At 30.5% G+C, this 23,579-nt stretch overlaps 1 protein-coding gene across 1 annotated transcript in view; it reads right to left on the reverse strand.

The window, feature by feature from the left end:
• Positions 1–23,579, reverse strand: part of LOC126742177 (5-hydroxytryptamine receptor 1-like) — a 205,051-nt gene that overhangs the window by 164,632 nt on the left and 16,840 nt on the right. The window lies entirely within an intron of this gene.

A 23,579-nucleotide genomic window follows, 5' to 3' on the forward strand; every position in this document is an offset into this window, starting at 1 on the left:
TTTGCTTACATGTCAAAGGATGATTGAAACGCGAAACTAGGCATTCAAAACAAACGAAGGCGAATAATTTTGCGGTAATAATAATTATTAATATACTAGAATTCTACACTAGACACGTGCCGCATGTGAAATTAACCCCGAGCATATAACCAGAGTCGATAAATATCAGTCACAGCTTAGTAATAATGGTCAAACGATGTCGAAACAGTGCAAATAGGCGAAACAGTGAGAGACAGCGATGCTTATCGGAAATATCTCTATACTATAATTTGCTACAGGTCTATTAAAGCGGTTCCGGTAAATTAATTCGTAATTTGCCATAACGTGTCCACGATTAAATTTTGTCAAAAGCGCACCACCGCGCATCGATTCGATCTGATGAGGCATTTGCCAAATTAATTTATTCTGCATATAATTCACTTGGATAATTGAATCTTTCGTTCAGTTCTTTGTCAAACTAAGTCGATATGATCGATTAATAAAAGTCCTCCATTGGACCCATGATAATATAGACTAACTATTTGATTTTTCAATTTATTTTTATTTCCACAATTTTGTTACAATTAAAAAAAAAGATACAGAAGCTGTATGGAATCTTCTCATAAATAAACATTAATTTAAATATACTTTACACAAAATTATAAACGAGGAATATCAGTATTTATGTTACAAAAATTTAGGAATTTTAAAAACAATTAAAATTACCATATTAATTTAATGTATCATCCAGGAACCTTTTCTATCAACAGGGTCTTCATTTTATTTTTTTAAATTGATGCCTAGGATATAAAATTAAATGTACTCTGGACTCTGTTTTTATAAACGAACATAAAACTTTCTAGTATATCTAATTATAATGAAACTACAATTAAAAGTCTGAACTGCTTAAAAAGTAGCTTTGCAGATACCTGTCTTTGTACTTCTGCTAAGAGTCGCATAGCATATTTTCTACCAATCAGCTGAGGTACCCCAAAACAGAATGCTATATTTAAGCATAGTACATAGTTTTCAATATATCAGCTTGTATTTATCTCATTCGAAGAAATCTAAAGCAGTAACATACTCCAACTAGTTTTTTATTACTCAATAATTTTTGCAGTTTAGCTTCTTGTCTAAAATTAGCCCTTTGGTAACAGTTTTATATTATTTTTTACTCCTGTAGGGCTCTAATATTTAGTAGATTTTCTGACTCTTTATTTGTATTTCATTATATACACACAATCCCTTAATGTCTGAATCCACTGTGTTTGTTTGCTATTTTGTTTTACAGGGAAAAATGTGTCATCTACAAACATAATGACATCTGCAGCTCCCATGAATAAATATAAATATATACAGGAGGAATAGAGTCGGTCCTAGGATTGACACTTGTAGTACCCTTTTATTCTGAAAAAACAGATTTAGCATTCTTATTGCACAATTTTATTGTCTGTCTGCGATTTTTTAAATATGTGCGATACCCCTTATCCCTCAAGAAACGAATACCTCAAGATTAACACTATCGAAAGTTTTTCTGAAATCACATAATATGGTTGATAAATATACCAAAAATTTAAACTTAAAAACTGTATTTTTGAACCTAGACAATGAAAAGTTGGCTAGAACCAAAAATTAAATTAAATTTTTTCAAAACTTAATAACTTATCTTAAAAAAGTAAATTTCCACTTATTTAGGATAAAAAATGGCCCAACTACTGAAATTTTTATAGTAATAAGCCTTGCTTTCGAGAAATAAAATAGAGTTGTTTCACGTTTTACTCGAAAACCTTAAGGTTATGTGAGAAAAGTATAGATATAAAAACTATAAATTTTTTTATAATCTATAATTTTCATAAAAAGTATTTTTCTCTCGGGCAATTATTTTGTGCAAAAAAAAACGTTTTTCATTAACCCTACTATTAACCCCCCACCCACCCCTCTTAACTGACCGGTAAGAAATTATTTTCACAAATCATTGTTTTCCAAAATAAGACACATGAATAACAGCTTGTTTTGTTGTTAATATCAAATCTAATAACACAGTTTGTTTATTTAAATATAATATAATTATATATACGTATATTAATAAATATTTAATACAAAAACAGTGCTATTAGATTGGATAATATTGACGAAAAACGGTGATTTTTCAAAAGAATTTCTTACTGGTTAAATGATTAGGGTGGGTGGTGGGTGTAAGGGTTTTGTTAATAAATAATGATATTTTTGTAGAAAATATATATTCAATATTTAATTTAATAACACTGTTTATTTAAATGAAAAAAAAAATTTATATATAAATATTTAGTATAAAAACAGCCTTATTAGATTAGATAACATAGACGAAAAACAAAGATTTTCTTAAAATATTTTTTTTTAAATTTCATAAAAATTCAGAAGAATTTCATAAGATATTTGAGTTACTACTGCAATTTTCATAGCGATAAATCTAGCTTTCGAGTAATAAAACAGAGTTTTTTCATGTTTTACTCGAAAACCTTAAGGTTATGTGAGAAAAGTATAGATATAAAAACTATACATTTTTTTATAATCTATAATTTTCATAAAAAGTATTTTTCTCTCAGGCAATTATTTTGTGCAAAAAACACGTTTTTCATTAACCCTACTATTAACCCCCCACCCACCCTCTTAACTGACCAGTAAGAAATTATTTTCAAAAATCATTGTTTTCCAAAATAAGACGCATGAATAACAGCTCGTTTTGTTGTTAATATTTAATCTAATAACACAGTTTGTTTATTTAAATTTAATATAATTATATATACGTATATTAATAAATATTTAATACAAAAACAGTGCTATTAGATTGGATAATATTGACGAAAAACGGTGATTTTTCAAAAGAATTTCTTACTGGTTAAATGATTAGGGTGGGTGGTGGGTGTAAGGGTTTTGTTAATAAATAATGATATTTTTGTAGAAAATATATATTCAATATTTAATTTAATAACACTGTTTATTTAAATGAAAAAAAAATTTATATATAAATATTTAGTATAAAAACAGCCTTATTAGATTAGATAACATAGACGAAAAACAAAGATTTTCTTAAAATATTTTTTTTTAAATTTCATAAAAATTCAGAAGAATTTCATAAAATATTTGAGTTACTACTGCAATTTTGCAGTTCAACTACTGCAATTTTCATAGCGATAAATCTAGCTTTCGAGTAATAAAACAGAGTTTTTTCATGTTTTACTCGAAAACCTTAAGGTTATGTGAGAAAAGTATAGATATAAAAACTATACATTTTTTTATAATCTATAATTTTCATAAAAAGTATTTTTCTCTCAGGCAATTATTTTGTGCAAAAAACATGTTTTTCATTAACCCTACTATTAACCCCCCACCCACACTCTTAACTGACCAGTAAGAAATTATTTTCAAAAATCATTGTTTTCCAAAATAACATGCATGAATAACAGCTGGTTTTGTTGTTAATAACACAGTTTGTTTATTTAAATTTAATATAATTATATATACGTATATTAATAAATATTTCATAAAAAACAGTGCTATTAGATTGGATATTATTGACGAAAAACGGTGATTTTTCAAAAGAATTTCTTACTGGCTAAATGATTAGGGTGGGTGGTGGGTGTAAGGGTTTTGTTATTAAAAAATTATATTTTTGCAGAAAATATATATTCAATATTTAATTTAATAACACTGTTTATTTAAATGAAAAAAAAAATTTATATATAAATATTTAGTATAAAAACAGCGTTATTAGATTAGATAACATAGACGAAAAACAAAGATTTTCATAAAATATTTTAAAAATTTTTAAATTTCATAAAAATTCAGAAGAATTTCATAAGATATTTGAGTTACTACTGCAATTTTCATAGCGATAAATCTAGCTTTCGAGTAATAAAATAGAGTTTTTTCACGTTTTACTAGAAAACCTTAAGGTTATGTGAGAAAAGTATAGATATAAAAACTATACATTTTTTTATAATCTATAATTTTCATAAAAAGTGTTTTTCTCTCAGGCAATTATTTTGTGCAAAAAAAAACGTTTTTCATTAACCCTACTATTAACCCCCCACCCACCCCTAATAACTGACCAGTAAGAAATTATTTTCAAAAATCATTGTTTTCCAAAATAAGACACAGCTCGTTTTGTTGTTAATATCAAATCTAATAACACAGTTTGTTTATTTAAATTTAATATAATTATATATACGTATATTAATAAATATTTAATACAAAACCAGTGCTATTAGATTGGTTAATATTGACGAAAAACGGTGTTTTTTCAAAAGAATTTCTTACTGGTTAAATGATTAGGGTGGGTGGTGGGTGTAAGGGTTTTGTTAATAAATAATGATATTTTTGTAGAAAATATATATTCAATATTTAATTTAATAACACTGTTTATTTAAATGACAAAAAAAATTATATATAAATATTTAGTATAAAAACAGCCTTATTAGATTAGATAACATAGACGAAAAACAAAGATTTTCATAAAATGTTTTTAAAATTTTTAAATTTCATAAAATTTTAGAAGAACTTCATAAAATATTTGAGTTACTACTGCAATTTTGCAGTTCAACTACTGCAATTTTCATAGCGATAAATCTAGCTTTCGAGTAATAAAACAGAGTTTTTTCATGTTTTACTCGAAAACCTTAAGGTTATGTGAGAAAAGTATAGATATAAAAACTATACATTTTTTTATAATCTATAATTTTCATAAAAAGTATTTTTCTCTCAGGCAATTATTTTGTGCAAAAAACACGTTTTTCATTAACCCTACTATTAACCCCCCACCCACCCTCTTAACTGACCAGTAAGAAATTATTTTCAAAAATCATTGTTTTCCAAAATAACATGCATGAATAACAGCTGGTTTTGTTGTTAATAACACAGTTTGTTTATTTAAATTTAATATAATTATATATACGTATATTAATAAATATTTCATAAAAAACAGTGCTATTAGATTGGATATTATTGACGAAAAACGGTGATTTTTCAAAAGAATTTCTTACTGGCTAAATAATTGGGGTGGGTGGTGGGTGTAAGGGTTTTGTTAATAAAAAATAATATTTTTCCAGAAAATATATATTCAATATTTAATTTAATAACGCTATTTATTTAAATTTGCAACAATTTTCTATATTAATATTTAGTATAAAAACAGCGTAGATTAGATTGGATAACATGGACGAAAAACAGTGATTTTTTCAGAAGAATCTCATAAAATATTTGAGGTGTATTAATCAAGTTTAAAAACTAGATATGTAAATCCCGGATCAATTTTTTTAAATGCCGAAATTTTCTCTCTTTTGTAAACAGAATCGTTTATGATATACGTATATACTATAGTTCAATAAATATTCCTTGGCCATATACAGTGTGGCCCAAATTGGGTGTACATGTATGGGTATCTTGGAAACTATAAAAGATAGAAAATTGGTTAAATGGGGAAAGTTGTAGGGCATTTAGTTACCAATTAAGTGCCGCTTTCAGAACAATTTTATCTTTTTCCGATTTTGAAATATTTGGAAAAAATCAAAAAGTTGCATTTTTGAAAAACGGCTGTATTTTTTTTATTTCAACGTATTTTTAAAAAGAGGCCATGACTACGGAGGCTATTTGTCGTATAAACAATTATTATTGCTTAATGATTTAGCGTCATTTACTGACAGTTTTGCAAAATATTATTTATTTGATTTAACTCTTTATCTTGTTTAGTAGTTCTTATCTTGTTAATTTTTTGTTCTTGTTCTTATTAGTGTTAAATAGGTTTTTCGTATCTAGTTGTTTTCGTTTGTCTTTAGTGAGTTTTGTTTAAATTTTTAATTTCCGAAAATAGCCATGCGATATACCAGTGAAGAAAAATTTGACATATTGGAATGTTATATTACATGTAATAGAAATGCAAATCTTGCAATCGCTAGATATTCGGAACTGTATCCTGAGAGACAACAGCCAGGTCCAAGACTATTCGCTAGGCTTGTCATGAACCTTAGAACTCATGGAAGTTTTGAAATACCGACGCCAGAAAATTATCAAAGGGACAATTAAGCTCGCGATGAAAACATTTTAGATCATTTTAATGCCAACCCGAAAAGCTGCAACTGATACGAACATACCAAGGACTACCATTCAAAGAGTCATTAAAAAAAATAAATATCATCCATATAAGCCTACTATTGTGCAAGGTTTAAGGGATACAGACTACCCAAGACGATTAGAATTTTCAAACTGGTTTGTAAGGCAATGTCAAGAAATACCTAATTTCAACAGGAAAATTATTTGGACCGACGAAACGTTTTTTAGCAACTGCGGAGTATTTAACAGGCATAATCGTCACTTTTGGGCTACTGAGAATCCTCATGAAGTAGCTGAACGTAGACTACAAGTAAGATTTGGATTTAATGTATAGTATGGTAAGTTAATTACCCACTTCACAAAATAATTTTCAAGTAAAATGTTATAACTGTTTTTAGATAATCACCTTATTGGGCCCTTTATTTATAACCAAACACTGACGGGTCAAAGATATTTAAATCTTTTGGAAGAGCAGATATTATCTGCCGTGAGAGCTATACTAGCAAATACGGAGTGATGTGTGCAACAGGACGGGTGTCCCGCACATAATACTCGGGAATTTCAAAACTTGTTAACGCAAGCATTTAATATTAAACTTATCGCGAACCGCGGTGCTGTAAATTGGCCAGCTAGGTCTTCAGATATTACACCCCTGAATTTTTATCTTTGGGGATATGTTAAAAATGAAGTTTACGAATTTGAACCTCCTGCGACACTCGAACAACTAGAGGATAGGGTTCGGAATGTCTTAAATAATATAAATAGAAACACCCTGCGCAAGGTAGTTAGAAGTGTTTTAAAGAAATGTGAAAATGTTTTAACAAAAATAGCCGTCATTTTGAATAGTTTAATTTATTATTATTGTTACAAGTAGTTAATTGTTTTAGTTAGAAATTACGTAAAAGTATAAGTTAGCAAGTTAGTAAGTTAATAAAAATTGTGTGTATGACAAAATGCCCATAAAAGTCATGGCCAACTCAGCGAAAAATAAACTATCTAATTTTTTTGACAAAATAAGTGTTATACATCTTTTAAATTCAGATCTTTTTAATTCAGCAAAAAAACAAAATGGCCAGCATAAGAAAAAAAAAGGTTGAGGATGGAAACTCAGAACCGAAACGTCGAAAACAAAAACTGAATTCAGGTATGCATTGTCCTTAAAAAGTTGTCCTAATAATGTTTTTACAGATTTTAAAAATACGTTGAAATAAAAAAAATACAGCAATTTTTCCATAATGCAACTTTTTGATTTTTTCCAAATATTTCAAAATCGGAAAAAGATAAAATCGTTCTGAAAGCGGCACTAAATTGGTAACTAAATGCCCTACAACTTTCCCCATTTAACCAATTTTCTATCTCTTATTCCAAGATACCCATACATGTACACCCAATTTGGGCCAAACTGTATATGCTTAATAAATATACCAAAACCAAAAATTTACTAAAAACTCATTGAATAAATATATATTTAACGATAATAATATATGATGTGATGCTTAGGATGTTTTCAATGGAGGGACCTCTAGGTATTCATGCATTGGATGTTATGGATTATTATTTCAGTATTTAGTATTGCAGAAAATTTTCTTATTATTCCATCTTAAATGATGCTACAAGTTTATTGCATGAAGTGAGCTTTTCACATCACAATACTTTTATACCATGATCCATCACATGCTTCTCAATCTGGTCCGATGTAGTCTTTTCATCGAGATTTTCCGCATAACAATAAAATTGTTTCTAAACTATCACATTTCATAATTCATAAATTTTTTTTCCTTAAACAATTCTGGGGCTTGGTTTTAAAAGGGCCAAAGTCATAAATCGCAATTTTTGACAAATTGACTTTAAAGGTAATGAGGTCGCATTAGGTTTGGTTTTTACAACATAGATGGGTTTCTATATTTTTCTTAAGCTTGATTTGGGTATAGGGGATATTGGTTTTTAAAAAAAAATTTTTAAAATGTATAAAATAAATTTATTTTTCAAAAAAAATTGACATTGGCCTTTTTTAATAAATAATAAATTAAACTAACAACACTTTGGCCTAACTTAAAAAAATCAAAATGAAACTAAAAACACAAGAAAAAACTTCGTAAAAGTCGTTGCACATACATTTTGATAAAAATATAGGCACCTAAAGCGAATCTTCATCATCTTCACTTTCACCAAGATTATCAATTGCAGTCTCAGAAGAAGTTAGTCCATTAAGAAACTGCAGATAGTATGGCTAACTGTTTTTATCAATAAATGGTAATAAGTCCCTCAAATGTTGTACTTTATTTTTTGGAATGCCTAACGGTTTTTTATTAATAGGGAAAAGTTTTATTGCATTTTCGGAATTACGGGTTGATTTTGTTAATAAATTTAAAGTTTGATATGGCTCGTCTTCAGCAAAAGTGGTTTTGTATTTCAGCAGACCAAGATTTTCGGTAGAATAGTGAATGACTCTTATTTTAGCCCAAACAACAGGGTTTCCCAAAGTATTAACTTTTTTGTGCTGAAACTTTCCCGAAAGGAGTGACTTAAAATTCAAGAATTCTTCCTGAGCCATCTCATTCACAAAAATTAGGGGTTTCCTAGGCACTAAACGAATTAAATTGGCCCAGTCTCTAGGAATTTCTATTTTTACTGTGGTATTTTTTCTAGCCTTTTCAATGGCTGCATGAATTTGGTCGGCTTCCATATGAGTATGTCCCGGAATAAGAAATTTGTGATATATGCTGACATGCCTTCCTTCTCGTTTAAAATATTCTTCAATAATCGTTAGCAGCATAGCAGAAATTAAAATGTTTTTGTTTTGTCCAGGACAACAATCACTGTACATCATTATTTATATCGATATTGGCCTTATAAGAAGTTATATAATATTGGATTCCTGGGGCCTATGTTCACATTGGCCCTTTTATTAAAAAAAGAATATAAATTTGAAATGTTGACATTGGCCTTTAGCGGATTTGTAATTTTTTTTCCTGTGAAAGATAGACTTTGGTTCTTATTACACATAATAATCTGGTCTGTGCCGATTTCAAAAATGCACTTAAGCCCAAATCTAAAAAAAATTACTTTGGCCCTTGAAGAACCAAAGAACAGAATTAATCACGTTTAAAATTCCAAATATAATACTTTAATCCCCTGAATGTGAAAAATCTCAACAAGAATCAGCCCCGGGCAGAAAATTAAATCCGAAAACAGATTTCCTAAATCCGACCCGTAATTGAATCTGACTTGTTGCTATACGGAGTTCATGATATTTCGCGAAACTGGCAAGAAAAGAGTGAAAAAGCCGAGTAATAAGACGATGCCCCGGAACAAAAGGGGGGAGGGCGAAGTGCCAGTTGAATTATTAATAATTTGAGTTACGGAATTAAGAACTGAAAACGATTTAAACAGAAACGCTATATCGGACTTTTGAAGTTTGAAGTTTATTAATGAATGTTTTATAGAACTGAAAGGGGAGAAAAGTTTTTCTTCGAAGCAACTAAAAAGGAAGTAAGCCCCCAGTGAAGCGATTGCCTCCTCAAGACTACTTCGAACCAAGTAAATACGCCAAAGAATCTTTCTTGACGATCTATCGCATTTTAATTTGTGCCTCTCTACGAATCGCTTCTATTGAAACGCATTCTTTCAGCGAAAGATTTCTAAAGGGAGATCCGAGTATTGAAAACTAAAAATGCATTTTCAATTGGAACGAATTGGAAAACGTCGGATGATTAAAAAAAATTTTTGAATATTTTTCTATTGGGTGAAAAATATCCAAAATGAAATTAAAATATCTGGATGCAATTTCTAAAGGCTGTGTTTGAGGTGATAACCTAATTCTGTGCTTATTAATTGATCTGGGTCGTAATTGTGTCAGTTCATTTATTTTAAGAGAAATCAAACCTCAACCTTAATAAAGGAATATTATTCAATCCTTCATCTGACAATTAAATATGCACAAGTCGCAAATATCCGCCGTTCAGTTCTCCGTCCGTCCACTCAATATAGATAATCAAGTAGTAAAAACCTGCCGTTCAGTCCTCCGTTCGATCTACTTCATGAACGTAAGACACTACAACTAATGTCCTGAATGCCAACGAATTTTCTTCACTCCCGACGTACAACATACAATCGCCTCAAAGAATTAAGAAAAAAAATCCGAAAAGTCCATTTTGAAGTGGAGAACTTTGAATGTAACATTGAAAAGTTGGTCCAATGAGACGGTTTTACCACTAACCAAAACTCTTTATTTTTACTCTCGACGCGTGTTTCGCTAACGATGTTAGCGTCTTCGGGAAAAGATTATAACTTATTGAAAAGTTAGTAGGGGAAGTCTTTTTTTCCTGAAAAAACGTTTCAGGAATGTTCTTATAAAAAATTTGAAACCTCCAAAATTTGATATTTGTAAATATTCTTTCATTAAAATATCAAGAGAAGAAAGTAGTAAATTTTAAATGTTAGAGCTGACTTTTTAGATTAAATATTTTATTACAGTTTTTTTCCTTATGATGAGAAAATTTCAACTAATTATCGTCATAATATTTATTCGTTAGTTGTCCAAACTGAAGGCATAAATTCTTGTATTTCTTTTAAACGGAAAAACGAAATATAAGTCTGAAAGGACCGATTAAATCAATTACAGTGCTTATATATATTAAGGTAATTGATTTGGGCCGCAACAGTGTAAGTTTATTTATTTTAAGAGAAGTCAAACTTCAATTTTTCTCAATAAAGCCATACCGATCAGTACTCTCTCCGATCCATTAAATATGACCAAGTATGCCCGCCGTTCAGTCCTCCGTTCCAAAAAGAAAAAATCAAAAGCCAGGCCATTATACTAAAAGGAACAGAGATTTGCAAAGTCTGCAAAGTTTGGACATTAATAATGACATAATTTCATGAAAGAGCAAAGTTAAATACTTAAATACGGTATTTATTTCGATAACAAAAACAATGTTTTACTTCATACCAAGCAACAAGTTAAGCAATTTAACAGGTTAATGGCATCACTCTATTTCTTTATATCAAGGAAAAGTAAACTATCAACAAAAAAACCAACTGGTTATAAACAAACAAGTATTTAGACCTAAATCCTTAAATGTATCAACTCTATTAGCAAAAGCAAATAAAACAAGTATTAAAAATAATTATAAATGATCCTTGGTTTTTAAGAATATTAGATGTCTATAACGATCTTGCCTCAGCTCAATTAATAAGAAATTAAGAAGCAAAATTTAAAATAATATTAGAAGATATTTAATATAATAAGCAAAAATGTTTCCTCAGTATGCGGCGCGTAGTAGGCTTTTATAAATCCCTATTCAGGTGAACAAAATAAAGAAGTAACGTAAAACCTTAATGTAGCGACAACATCTCTTTCTCCCTAACAAAAAAAAAATATTTTCCCCCCTCACCTCTTCACGAAACACAAAAAGTAAAAAAGACAAATAAAAAGTAAAAAAACAATACAAACAAATAAGTTGAGCCAGAACAATCAGTACAAGCTTGATTAAAACAGTTCGAAGGTCATCTTTTTTTAGTCAGAATTTTATGTGTCATCTTTCGGTCATTCCATTCAGTTTTCCGTCCGTCTACTCGATATAGATAATCAACTACTAAAGACTTACCGTTCAGTCCTCCGTTCCACCCATTTCTCGCCTGAAGTTAGAACAGTACAACTAACAATCAGTAATTCAACATTTCAACATAAATAAACCATTAATTCACTACTTTTCAAAGAGTGTAGACAAGAAATTTATTCCAAGTAATTTCAGGCAATTCATTCAAAATGAATTTAACATTCCAGGCAGTTGATCACTTTTTTAAGCCCTATTTCAACAAACTGGAATAGCAAAACTAGCCAGCTGCTTGAATGTGATAAGGGTCAATCACTGTCAATCGCCTCAAATGTAATATTTGACTATTTTTTTTAATTTCAGACAGTTAAATCATTGATTTATTAGAGTGTAGGGGAACCTGGGGAACAGTAAGACATTCGAAATTGCTCTGGTTCTTTGTCCAGTCAAAAGATGTTACTACTTGTGTATCTTAGCTACATTGACAGTTACCGATTTCCTATCTGTTTGATTTTCATTCGTGTTTGAATTAAATTCTGTTGCGTTCACGTGCCTTTCGTGTGCAAAAAGTAAATATCCACAGGTAAGTTGAGACTTTTTTGTAAAATTAAGTTGAATATTTAGCAGTTTGTTAGTATTACCATAAAGTTATGTGTAGATAAGCTAACAGAATGAGGCAGTTTAATAGAGCAAAAGAAATTTGAGGTTAGGGTTATGATGTTTTTTTTAGCTTTAGCGACAATGGGTAACAGTGAGACGGGGTACATTGAGACATGTCTCATTGTTACCCAAATATTATTAAAAAAAATAGAACTCGCTTCTTTTTTTAGAATTTTATAAAAAAAGTATTCAGAATGCCGAGCAATCCACCAAGAAAAACAAACTATGGAACATTTTTCGAGGAAACTATGAAAAGGGCAGTTGAAGCTGTGCTTAGCGGACGTGGCACTAGATCTGTTGCAAAACAAGAAAATTTAAATTTCCAGACCTTATCTAGGTAAAAAAAGTTAGTTTAATCATACTTACTAAATACATACAATATCTATTTTTAGATATGTGCAAAAGAGAAAATCCAGTAAGGATGAATTGATTCGGTATACACCTAATTATGCAGTAAATAATTTAATACCGAGCAAGAAAAAATGCTGGCCTGATTATATTATTAAATGCTCTCAGATGTTTTATAAGCTCCCTCTTCGTGATTGCCGTAAATTGGCTTATGAGCTAGCATTCACAAACCATTTTAAGATGCCTCCGAAATGGTCCGTTAATAAAATGGCAGGAGAGGAGTGGATGAGAAATTTCATAAGAAGAAATCCAAATGTTTCTTTAAGAACTCCAGAAAGAAGTAGTCTGTTACGGGCCACACCCTTTAATAGGCATAACGTTAATATGTTTTTTAATAACTTATGCAAAGCAATGAAACGCAATGAAATATTTAGTGATGGGACGCGTATTTTTAATCTTGATGAAACGGCTAAAAAACGGTAAAGTCAATAAAGTTACAAGTGTAGAAAAGGGCGTTCTTGTAACAACATGTGCAATAGTAAGTGCTGCAGAAAATCATCTCCCTCCTGCTATGGTTTTTCCACGGGTTCACTTCAAAGAACACATGATTGTTGGTGCTCCGCCTGGTACTTTAGCTCTGGCGGATAAATTCCGACTTGTTTTTAAAAGTAATGGAGCACTTTGTTAAGCACACCTCTAGTTCGAAAGAAAATTAAAGTCTTTTACTTTATGACAATCATGATAGTCATCTATCCATCCAGGTTATCAATCTTGCTAAAGAAAATTGCGTCACTATTGTGACATTTCCACCACACTCGACCATTAAGATGCAACCTTTAGACATTCGCATTTTTAAGCCTTTCAGTCGTGCTTATAACGCTGCTATAGATAGCTGGCTGATGCATCATCCTGGAAAGCCAGTTATCATTTATCAAGTTACAGGTTGTATGGGGAAGCATATCAAAAAGAAATGACTTCAGCAAATATTACTTCCACTTTTAAAAAATGCAGAATATTTCCCTTTGAGAGAGAAATATTTACAGATATTGACTTTTTGCCATGATAGACCTCAACTAGAACTGGGTAATCAAACTCCTCCTCAAAAACCAATTGATGATCAAACTAAACTAAACGCAAATAGATTTATAACCCCGGAAGAAATTCACCAGTTTCCTAAAGCTGAGCCGAGAAAAGAGACCTCCAAAGGTAGACGAAAGGGAAAAAGCACGATACCCACCGATACTCCCGAAAAACTTGAGCTGGAAGAAAGGCAGGCTAAAAAAACAATACCTTCAAGCTCAATAGATGTACAGAAAAAGAAAAGTGTAAAGCGAAAGATTCAGGACAGTGATGAAGATGATGAAGAATGGCATTCTGATGCATCATCTGAATATCTTGAACCTGAAGTGGATCCCACAGCATTTGAAGATCTGTCAAAATTTCCAGAGGTTGAGGATTATGTTCTGGTTGAATTTAAACTAGAAAACACAAAATCAAAGCCTGTTTACTATATAGGAAAGGTGCTTTTTTGTGTTACTGAGACAAATAGAAAAGCCAAAAGACTGATTCAAAATTTTACTTTCCCGTTATCCCAGACATTGCCACAATATAAGTTAAGGACGTTAAAATGATTTTACCAAGACCCCTTAATTACGGTCAGACTAAGCGACAAAATTCATTTTTTTCGTTTGAATTAAACTTTAATTTAATGAATATGCGTTAATCTTCTTTTAAAACATGTTTTCTTGGTTTAAAAATTAAAGTAAGCTTAAAGCCACAACTTCCTTTGATGTTCTGTTTAAAATCAAAATTGAAATACGAGTAAATTACTCGTAATTACTCGTAAATTAAGTTGGAGTTTTTATTTTGTTTTAATCACTAATATTTGGGCAATTACATATAGTGTCTTACTGAGACAAATGACAATTGAATTTTATGTGTCAAATTTAAATATCTTAAAACAGGTACTGCTAAATTCTATACATATTGTGTTAATAAAAGGATGTAAAAATACAGTCATTAAAAAAAATTGTTTCTACATTTAATAGTAATGATCTTATAGTAAAAAGAAAAAAAAGTGTCTCACTGTTACCCAGTTTCCCCTACACATGAATTTATTCCAAATTATTTCAGGAAACTCAATTAAAATAAATTTATTATTCCAGGCAGTTGATCTCTTGTCCGAGACCTATTTTCATTGACGGACATATTAAGACCACTCAACTGCTTAAAAGTGAAGAATTTATCACTTAGTTGCCTAGAATTTTGAATTAAAATTCTAAATAAATTTATTATTTCAGGGATGTGATCTGTTGTTTAAGACTTATTCAACTTATTCAACTGACTCGCATTGTAGAACCAGTTAACTGGTTGAAAGTGATAGAAATCTATTACTTAGGTGCCTAAAATTCCAAATTAAAATTCTGACTCACTGTCTGGAATAAATGGTTAATTTTTTAAGAGGCTCAGCGTAATTTCCTTTCTTCCAGTGTACAAGAATTAAAGAAACATAAACCCAATCGACTACTCCCTAAACCAAATCCATTTAATTGTGTTCCAGAAATCGGGAACAAAATTCGCCCTCTTTATTCGGTTTTCTTCCCCCGAGAGTGTCGGCAAACTACTTGTGCAAACCGAGGAGGGGGGAAGGAGGAAGGAAATTCTTGTATTTGTTTTGAATGGAACAAGGGTGCAACTCGGGGTGAAAATAATTTAAGTTTTCTCCGCGTTCACCAAAGTTCGGCGTCTCTTTCCTTCCCTTCTAAAAGAGGGTGGGATATTATTAGGTAGTTTTTGGCATCCCCGATGTTGTCTCTGAAATGCTTGATCGATTATAAAAGTAAACAAAGTATAAATCAGAACCGTCGAACAAATTACGAAGCCCGCCTAATGGAAAATGATGGAAAGGTTTCGAAAACAGCGGCAAAAGCGCAAAAATTCCGCTGGTTTTTTTTTTTGTACGACCGACAGAAGGGAAGCGGCGGTTCGCTATTTGGAATTTTTATTATCGAAGCCCTCCCCGGTTAGGTGCCACTTTTGAAGGATTGATTGCAACTTTTAAAAAACCCGCCTCGCTAATATACTTTGTGATCGGTCATAATTTTTAGTTAACTCGTGTTGCCTCGATTTATAACTCGGTCCTTGAAAGTCTGATAATGAGGGAATTATTTGTTAAAAACTGTGATTTATTCGCTTTCCTTTGGGTCGTAGAACATATAATATGATAATGAGGTTTTTCTTATATAAATAAATTTAGTACGTTCAGCCCTCCATCCGACCTATTCCTCCATTGTTCAAGTTTAAATCTACTGGAAAACTTATTGTTCTAACGTACTTAAACCGACTTTTCTCATGAAAGCGTGTTCAACTCAACAGCGACTTTCTCTCTCTCTTTTTTTTTTTAATTAATTTCGCCGTTACCTCCATTTTAAGAGCGCTAAACGCTTAAAAGCTCCTAATTCATTTTAAGAGTAACACATGCCGCTCTCGGTCCTAAACATAGAAAGGAACGCGTGATAAAACCGTGGTAAAGTGGGAAAATTTTTGTCAAAAGTGGAGGCTGCTGCGGGGAGGGTGCCTCGCACCCCGTATAAATCACGCGAGCCCCATCCATTTCCATTTCCATGCATTTCAAAGCCTGGAAATTTATTCCGCCCGCTGATTGGTCCGGTGATTTGTTATCGCTGACAAGTGACAAGCGGTCAGGAGTTACTTGATTTATTACTTAATATGAAAATTAATGCAAATTTTAAAAAAATTAGATCAGAAGCAAAAACCCATTAATTTATAGAAGGAGGAATTTATGCCTTAGAGAATTAAGAAAAAGGAAACCTAATGAAGAAGCGATTTTATCACAACAAGAAAATAGAACCAAGATGGTAACAAGGAACTATACACTTGAACTGTGTACTTTTAAGACAGGATTGACAAGGTAAAGGTGGTTGCAACAAATTACTATTGAGCCAACTAGAGTCTCAAATGCAACAATATCCTTAATAGATCTATTATTTACAGTTAACAGTACAATTAAGAGTTTAAAAAAAATTTAAGGGTGGCGGAATTTTTTTCTAAAAAAATTTCATATGTCTATAACTAAAGAACCAAGGCAGTCAGAATCATGAAATTTTGTACAGAGGTTCTTCATTTAATTTTATTGGACACCTGTTTCAGGATTTATATAGAAAATATACTGAAAGTTAAAAAAAAAATTTAAAGGTGGCTAATTTTTTTTCAAAAAAAAATTGCAGTGTCTATAACTCGAAAACCAGGCAGTCAGGATCATAAAATTTTGCACAGCGGTTCTTCATTTAATTTAATTGGACACGTATTTCAGGATTTTTCTGGAAAATATACTGAAAGTTAGAAAAAAAAATTTAAGGGTGGCTAATTTAAAAAAAAAATGCAAAGTGTCTATAACTCGAGAACCAAGGCAGTCAGGATCATGAAATTTTGTACAGCGGTTCTTCATTTAATTTTATTGGATACGTATTTTAAGATTTTTCTGAAAAATATTCTGAAAGTTGAAAAAAAAATTTAAGGGTGGCTAATTTAAAAAAAAAATGCAAAGTGTCTATAACTCGAGAACCAAGGCAGTCAGGATTATAAAATTTTGTACAGAGGTTCTTCATTTAATTTTATTGGACACGTATTTCAGAATTTTTCTGGAAAATATACTGAAAGTTGAAAAAAAAATTTAAGGGTGGCTATTATTTTTTCTACAAAAATTGAATAGTAGCTATAACTCGAGAACCAAGGCAGTTAAGATCATCAGATTTTGTACAGAGCTTAATTTCTCTAAATCTTCATTTAATTTCATTAGATACAAATTATAGGATTTTTAAAAAAAATATACTGGAAGTTGAAAAAAATTTAAGGGTGGCTATTTTTTTTTTTAATTGCCTAGTGGCTATAACTTGAGAACTAGGGCAGTCAGGATTATAAAATTTTGCACAGCGGTTCTTCAATTAATTTTATTGGACACGTATTTCAGGATTTTTCTGGAAAATATACTGAAAGTTAGAAAAAAAATTTAAAGTTAGCTAATTTAAAAAAAAAATGCAAAGTGTCTATAACTCGAGAACCAAGGCAGTCAGGATCATGAAATTTTGTACAGCGGTTCTCCATTTAATTTTATTGAACACGTATTTCAGGATTTTTCTGGAAAATATACTGAAAGTTGAAAAAAAAAATTTAAGGGTGGCTATTTTTTTTTCTACAAAAATTGAATAGTGGCTGTAACTCGAGAACCAAGGCAGTTAAGATCATCAGATTTTGTACAGAGCTTAATTTCTCTAAATCTTCATTTAATTTCATTAGATACAAATTATAGGATTTAAAAAAAAAATATACTGGAAGTTGACAAAAATTTAAGGGTGGCTATTTTTTTTTTAAATTGCCTAGTGGCTATAACTTGAGAACTAGGGCAGTCAGGATTATAAAATTTTGCACAGCGGTTCTTCATTTAATTTTATTGAACACGTATTTTAGGATTTTTCTGGAAAATATACTGAAAGTTAGAAAAAAAAATTAAGGGTGGCTAATTTAAAAAAAAAAATGCAAGGTGCCTATAACTCGAGAACCAAGGCAGTCAGGATCATGAAATTTTGTACAGCGGTTCTCCATTTAATTTTATTGGACACGTATTTCATGATTTTTTTGGAAAATGTACTGAAAGTTAGAAAAAAAAATTTAAAGGTGGCTAATTTAAAAAAAAAAATTGCAAAGTGTCTATAACTCGAGAACCAAGGCAGTCAGGATCATGAAATTTTGTACAGAGGTTCTTCATTTAATTTTATTGGATACGTATTTCAGGATTTTTCTGGAAAATATACTGGAAGTTAAAAAAAAAATTTATGGGTGGCTATTTTTTTTCTAAAAAAATTGCATAGTGGCTGTAACTCGAGAACCAAGGCAATTAAGATCATGAGATTTTGTATAGAGGTTCTTCATTTAATTTCATTAGACACCTGTGTCAGGATTTTTTTAGAAAATATACTAGAAATTAAAAAAATTAAGGGTGGTGGAATTTTTTTCTAAAAAAAATTCAGAATGTCTATAACTAAAGAACCAAGGCAGTCAGGATCATGAAATTTTGTACAGAGGTTCTTCATTTTTAACGAAGATGCTAACATCATTAGTGAATCACATCACAAGTGTCGAAAGTAAAATAAAGAATTGTGGTTAATGGTGAAATGTAGAACACCAAAGGTTCCAACCATAGGACTATTCTGAGCTAAGAACAATTTTCTTAGGCAGACATTTTTTAACTGGAATATTAAAAAAATGCTATACGACAGCTTGTTATAACCTTTAACTTTTGTGATACGATTTACGTACCTTATCTTGATAATTTGGAATCATATAGCATTCAAAGGTTCAAAATTCCTGTTTAAGCCTTATATTTGGCATAAGAAAAAGACAACATATACAGGCAACAGACTCTGGAGATTGAGAGAAGCAAATCATTAAATAATCAATATTATATCATAATGCATGTATTTTTTTATAAAATCCTCGTAATCCTATTACTTTTCTACGACGATTGTTATTCCCTCTTATTATTGTTCGTATAACAAAGCCCCAATCAGCCAACTTATAAACGCGTAAATGTACATCCCCAATTAGGAAATGGATGAGGAGAGCCCTTAAAAGTCTCCCCCAAAATTTCTGAAGCGCAAAGACGTCGTGTAATATATTACGGGGATAAATGCCTACAATGTTCAACACCTGCTTTAATTGGAATTTCTGTTACGACACACATTAAACAATGTCGACACGTCGTATTTGAATAACATCGGAGGGTCCGGCCTGAGCAAACAGTCGAATATTTTATTGATGTCAATTTAATTTTATCGCGGTTCTTTCTTGTCGGAAAATGGGTGAAAAGTTGATTTTTTTATGGCATTTTTTGTTTGCACACTACATATGGACTACGAATGTGGTCTTTACCTAAAAATTACATTTATTTAGGGCGTAAGCAACACATAGGAGAAGTGACTAGACTTTTTCATCAGATATCCATAATATAAGCTCTAACATTTATAAAAATTACCTCAAGATTATTATAAAACTTCTTAATAAAAACAAAGGCCGAGGTACCTTGAATTAACGAACAATGAAACTGTAGACTCCCTAAGAAAATACTGGTCTGAAAAACAAATTATAGCTGTGAATAGGAACTAAAATAAAAGGAAATAGAAGCAGCAGGAAATAAATTACCATAGGATTATTAGCCAGACATCGGACACTGATTTACTACACAAAATGAGTAAAATATTAAAATATAAGATAAATCAGCTTGAACTATTCTCTAGTATTCTTATAGTAGTTTCAAGTTCGAGTATATCAACTAAAGAAAGTTATAACCCAGGATTACTTTAAATAAAAAGTTTCTAATAATATTAGGTTCTGTTGGTTTCTTTATACTCTGAAATTGCGACTATTATGTAACAACAAAACAATTTATTATATTTTAATTAATGACAAATACAAACCTTTTTCTTTAGAATAAATGCAACAGGAATACTGTAATTTTAAGCCATAATAAAGCCCTTCCCTGTTGTAGATACAATAAATTAAAAAAATAATAAGAATGGACATCTTAATGTTTTCATGGTGAATTTCATTGTTCAGAAAGTCAGTCTTTTCTTAATATAATAAGAACATACTGACTTCTTCTTTTTACCTTTAAAGAATGCTTTTTAAACTTGTGAAGTATCATTTTATTTTGATCGCATTTCACTTTTTATTCAAGGCATGATTTGCCTTAAAATGTATTTTTTATTATGTGATTAAATCGTCTACAGACAAGGAGTATCGCAATCGTCAATGATCCTTAAAAGTGTATTTTTGGAGTTTTTACCGCATGTCACTCTTGGCTCAGTCATGGCTTAGAATACGTTCAACTGCCTGGAAGAATTATTTATTTTTTTTAGCCATTTTTCAATAAATACCTTCAACAATATAGGAAAAAAATGTCCTTTTTAAAAAAAAAAACTCGAAGAAATGTTTATGTTGTTTAAGAAAATGTGGTTATTTTGTATGTATGATTCAAGATAATTTAGAGCCTAAGTGGAAAGGGTAATAAGGTAAAAACTGGAAAAAATCCTGACTTTTGCCCAATTTTTGGCCTGAAAATCCACCTGATAACCACTTACGATTGCGAAGGAAATAGTGTGTAGATAATTCAACCACCTAAGAATAAGTTTTTCATTTCCATTATTTCACCACTTTTTTGTAGTCCATTTTTCAATATTTAAAACAGAAATACGTTAAGTGCCTGGAAGGAATTAAAAAAATATTGCTTTTAAATAATTTGAAGACATTTTCCAGGCCAAGTTTTCCAATAAAAATTGGTGCAACTACCTGTAAGAAACAAAAAAATATATTTTTCTTAGGTGGTCGAACTATCTACAAACGAGAAATATTATTTCATTGCAATCGTAAATAATTCTTGGGTTTCAAGTGGGTTTTCATGCCAAAAAATGGGTAAAAAGTCCTCATTTCCCTTTTCACTTAAGTAATAAATTATCTTCAATTAGCACTTTTCTTAGATAAATAAATTCGCCACAGATGAGATGCACTCTTTCATAAAAAAATAATTCCTCAGTCTGAGATGGGGTCCAATTATACCAATTCCTCACAGATTTTGATTCTTTACTTGAAAACATACTTTTTTTACATAAATAATTTACAACCAGGTTTTATAAGCAACAGCGCAGCCTTATAAGCCCAAAATCATTACTTTGATCCTCACATGCCTAAGCAATTTAAAATTTATAAGACTTTCATAAGATTCTACCCTCTGTAAATACAATAAATTAAAAAAAATAAGAATAGGCATCCTAATGCTTTCTTGGTGATTTTAATTTGCCATACGTAAAATAGCATAAGAAGGCGGACGTGCCGACACAGAATGAATTTCGTTCTTCAGAAAGTCAGTCTCTTCTTGATAATAAGAAGATACTGACTTCTTCTTTTTACCTTTAAAGAATGCTTTTCAAACTTGAGAAGTATCATTTTATTTTAATCGCATTTAACTCTTTATTCAAGGCATGAATTGCCTTAAAATTAATTTTTTATGATGTGATTAAATCATCTACAGACAAGGAGTATGGATCATGGCAATCGTCAATGATTTTTAAAAGTGTATTTTTGGAGTTTTTACCGCATGTCACTCTTCAGTCATGGCTTAAAATACGTTCAACTGCCTGAAAGAATAATTTTTTTTTTTAGCCATTTTTCAATAAATACCGTCAACAATATAGGAAAAAAATGTCATTTTTCCAAAAAAAAACTCGAAGAAATGTTTATGTTATTTAAGAAAATATGGTATTTTTGTATGTATGATTCAAGATAATTTAGAGCCTAAGTGGAAAGGGTAATAAAGTAAAAACTGGATAAATCCTGACTTTTGCCCACTTTTTGGCCTGAAAATCCCCCTGAGGTCCACGAACCACTTACGATTGCAAAAGGAAATAGTGTGTAGATAATTCAACCACCTAAGAATAAGTTTTTCATTTCCATTATTTCACCACTTTTTTGTAGTCCATTTTTCAATATTTAAAACAAAAATTCGTTAAGTGCCTGGAAGGAATTAAAAAAATATTGCTTTTAAATGATTTGAAGACATTTTCCAGGCCATTTTTCCTAATAAAAATAGGTACAACTGCCTATAAGAAACAAAAAAATTTATTCTTCCAGGCAATTATTAATGGGTTTTCATGCCAGAAAATGGGTAAAAAGTCCTCATTTTCCTCTCCACTTAAAAAATAAGTCATCTTCAATTATCACTTTTCCTAGATAATTACATTCATCACAGATGAGATACACTCTTTCATAAAAAAATAATTTCTGAGTCTGAGATGGGGTCCAATTATACCAATTCCTCACAGATTTTGATTCTTTACTTGAAAACATACTTTTTTACAAAAATAATTTACCACCAGGTTCTATAAGCAATAGCGCAGCCCCATAAGCCCAAAATCATTACTTTGATTCTCACATGCCTAAGCAATTCAAAATTTATAAAACTTACATAAGATTCTACCCTGCTATAAATACAATAAATAAAAAAAAATAAGAATAGGCATCCTAATGCTTTCTTGGTGATTTTAATTTGCCATACGTAAAATAGCATAAGAAGGCATACGTGCCGACACAGAATGAATTTCGTTCTTCAGAAAGTCAGTCTCTTCTTGATAATAAGAAGATACTGACTTCTTTTTTTTACCTTTAAAGAATGCTTTTCAAACTTGAGAAGTATCATTTTATTTTAATCGCATTTAACTCTTTATTCAAGGCATGAATTGCCTTAAAATTAATTTTTTATGATGTGATTAAATCATCTACAGACAAGGAGTATGGATCATGGCAATCGTCAATGATTTTTAAAAGTGTATTTTTGGGGTTTTTACCGCATGTCACTCTTCAGTCATGGCTTAAAATACGTTCAACTGCCTGAAAGAATAATTTTTTTTTTAGCCATTTTTCAATAAATACCGTCAACAATATAGGAAAAAAATGTCATTTTTCCAAAAAAAAACTCGAAGAAATGTTTATGTTGCTTAAGAAAATGCGGTATTTTTGTTTGTATGATTTAAGATAATTTAGAGCCTAAGTGGAAAGGATAATAAGGTAAAAACTGGAAATTTGTCCACTTTTTGGCCTGAAAAACCCCTGAGATCCACGAACCACTTACGATTGCAAAGAAAATAGTGTGTAGATAATTCAACCACCAAAGAATAAGTTTTTCATATCAAATATTTCACCACTTTTTTGTAGTCAATTTTTCAATATTTAAAACAAAAATTCGTTAAGTGCCTGGAAGGAATAAAAAAATTATTGCTTTCAAATGATTTGAAGACATTTTTCAGGCCAATTTTCTCAATAAAAATGGGTGCAACTGCCTGTAAGAAACAAAAAAATGTATTCTTCCAGGCAACTATT

This window comes from Anthonomus grandis, chromosome 11 (genome assembly GCF_022605725.1).
Source record: "Anthonomus grandis grandis chromosome 11, icAntGran1.3, whole genome shotgun sequence".
NCBI classification, from domain to species: domain Eukaryota; kingdom Metazoa; phylum Arthropoda; class Insecta; order Coleoptera; family Curculionidae; genus Anthonomus; species Anthonomus grandis.